We start from the raw sequence: 2,613 nt of genomic DNA on the forward strand, positions 1-2,613 counted from the left end.
CTCTACCATCATTAGCATCATCCAAGCAGAACAGAGAGGTTACAAAACCATGTTCTTAGGGCCACAGTAATGGGTGGAGCTAAGGTGGGGTGGGAGAGCTTTAGAGCTCTGGGCTGATCTGCAAGGGTGGGAGAGGCTGACAATGGCCAGCTCATGAGGGTCGCGAGGATGTGAAGACTCTCAATCTTAGGGGACAGGCCTGACACAGGGAGTGAGGTAATTGCTGGTCTAATTTTTAAAGAATTGATTTCAATGCGTTATGGAGTTGCTGAGTGAAGTGGATGGAGTTGTCCCAACGTCTAGTTACTCCTTTTTGGTTTTTTAAAGACAGGGTTTCTCTGTGTAACAGCTGCCCTGGAACTCTCTCTGTAGACCAGGCTGGCCTCAAACTCACAGAGATCCACCTGCCTCTGCCTCCCGAGTGCTGGAATTAAAGGTGTGTGCATCATTGCCCAGCTACTCTTTTCTTTTTAAGTTGGGGGAACTAAAGGGGGATACAAGGACGCTTTGATATACATAGTAATGAGGACAAGACAATACGTTAGTCAGAAGAGAAAATTCTGTTGTATAGCTCACCAACTGTGTGACACTAGACCAGTCTCTTCCCCTCTCTGAGGACTCTCAAACTGATCAGGTTGGCCCCAGACTTCCGGGCTTTATGAAATAAATTACATCTTCAAATAAGGAAACCAGGAAAAATTGCAAGAAAACAGCTCCAAGGAACATGCGGAATTAATGAATTTAAAGGAGATGTTAATGAAGTAGTGAGGGATGGGAGAGTCCAGGATTGTTGGCCACTAAGCCTGGGGAGTTTGCACAGGGTGAGAAAGAAAATGAGACAGAAACACAAACATCGGGGATCACAAAGGGACTGTGAGAAGAGACACTGGAGGAAAACAGAGACCAGTGGCCCAGTGTTTGTCAGCCATGATCTCCCCAGTGCAGGATTCCCCTCCGTATGCTGTGAATATCATTGGTTAATAAAGGAACTACTTTGGGCCTATAGCAAGCTATGTGGGAAACAGAGCTAGGCATGGTGAACTCAACTGAATGCTGGGAGAAAGGAAGTGGAGTCAGAGAGAAGCCATGTAGCTGCCCCGCCAGAGACAGATGTTGGAACTTTAGCTGGTAAGTCACAGCCTCGTGGCAATACACAGATGAATAGAAATGGGTTAAATTGATATGTAAGAGTTAGTCAATAAGAAGCTAGGGCTAACGGGCCAAGCAGTGATTTAAATAGTACGGTTTCTGTGTGATTATTTTGGTTCTGGGTGGCCGGGATGAACAAGCAGCCCCCTCCAACACTCCCCTACCTCAGCTTGTCAGCTATGATCTCCCCAACCTTCAGCTCACATCCTCAACGTCAATAGGTTCCTACCTTTAGACGGGCAGGAACACCCCACCTTCAGAACCCTGAGCTTCCAGACCACTTGACCTTAACCAGTTAGAACTGGATGCCTTCCAGTTCAGCCTCAGAGTCAAGCTGCTTTTTCTTGCCAAGCATGTTTTTCACAAATGGATTACGTTTGAGGCTGCTATTTTGATGTCCCCCCTTCTATTATGACTAATAATAATCTTACTAACTCATGTGTTTGGGAACTGCCACATTGGTACTGAAGCTGTACAGATCATTCTTAGGTTGAATTCATACATTTAAACATAGATATTTCTGGAAGCATCTAGAAGCAGCCAGCTGCATCTGTCACTCCCACCCCCACACACTGGTGATGTGATAGCCAGATTTCCTGAGTGCAATCTCTGGTCCCTGCACGGCTTTGATCACCAAGCTTAATAACTCATTAGTGTCTCACCACAGCTTTATGAAGTGTGTTTTGGAATTACCTATGAGGGAATTAACTCATGACCAGAAACAGGCAAAGCCGGTGGTCGGCACTCCTGGTTACCAAAAGCTGTGTGGTAGGACTTTGTTCTCTCACTCCTGCCTCTTCCCAGCTGACAGACAATTTTTATGCAGACGCAAACGTTCATGAGGAAAAAAGTCATCTCATTTTCCACCCTCCCCCTTATCCCTACCCCCAACATCCTGCCACTCATCTTCCCTGTTCCTGACGAGGGACGCATCTAATAAAGATCACTGCCTGGCCCCACTGCCCTCCCCTCCCTTGGTCCTGAGGTGACTGTCATGGCTTATACATGAATTGGCCCCACAAAAATCTCATGTTGTTGGGGGGACTTGAGACCCAGTTGTCAGTGTTATTTTGGAAGTTTCTGGAAACATTAGGATGTGGGACCTTTTTGGAGGAAGTAAGTCCCTGCCTCCCTCTCTCTTCTCTATACTCTGCTTCCATTCCACCACAATGGAAAAGGCCCTTCCCACCTGCCATGCTTCCACGACCATGCCATTATCCCCTCCCGCCATGCGCTTCCACCACAACGTTATCCTGCCTTTGGGCAGTGGACCAATTATTAAGACTATGGCACGAGTGGGGACCATGGCAGGTCCCCTGGTGAGTGATAACTATGGGCGGGAGAGACAGAAACGCCATGCAGGCAGAGTTTGAGTGCAGAGTGTATTGAGAGAAGGGTATAGTGGAGGGATGAGAGAGAGAGAGAGAGAGAGAGAGAGAGAGAGAGAGAGAGAGAGAGAGAGAG

General features: G+C 47.4%; 1 protein-coding gene across 1 annotated transcript in view; it reads right to left on the minus strand.

Moving 5' to 3' along the window:
* The window catches only part of Slc2a10 (solute carrier family 2 member 10), a 12,535-nt gene that overhangs the window by 7,992 nt on the left and 1,930 nt on the right, over positions 1 to 2,613 (minus strand). The window lies entirely within an intron of this gene.

This window comes from Microtus ochrogaster, linkage group LG8 (assembly GCF_000317375.1).
Source record: "Microtus ochrogaster isolate Prairie Vole_2 linkage group LG8, MicOch1.0, whole genome shotgun sequence".
Classification (NCBI taxonomy): domain Eukaryota; kingdom Metazoa; phylum Chordata; class Mammalia; order Rodentia; family Cricetidae; genus Microtus; species Microtus ochrogaster.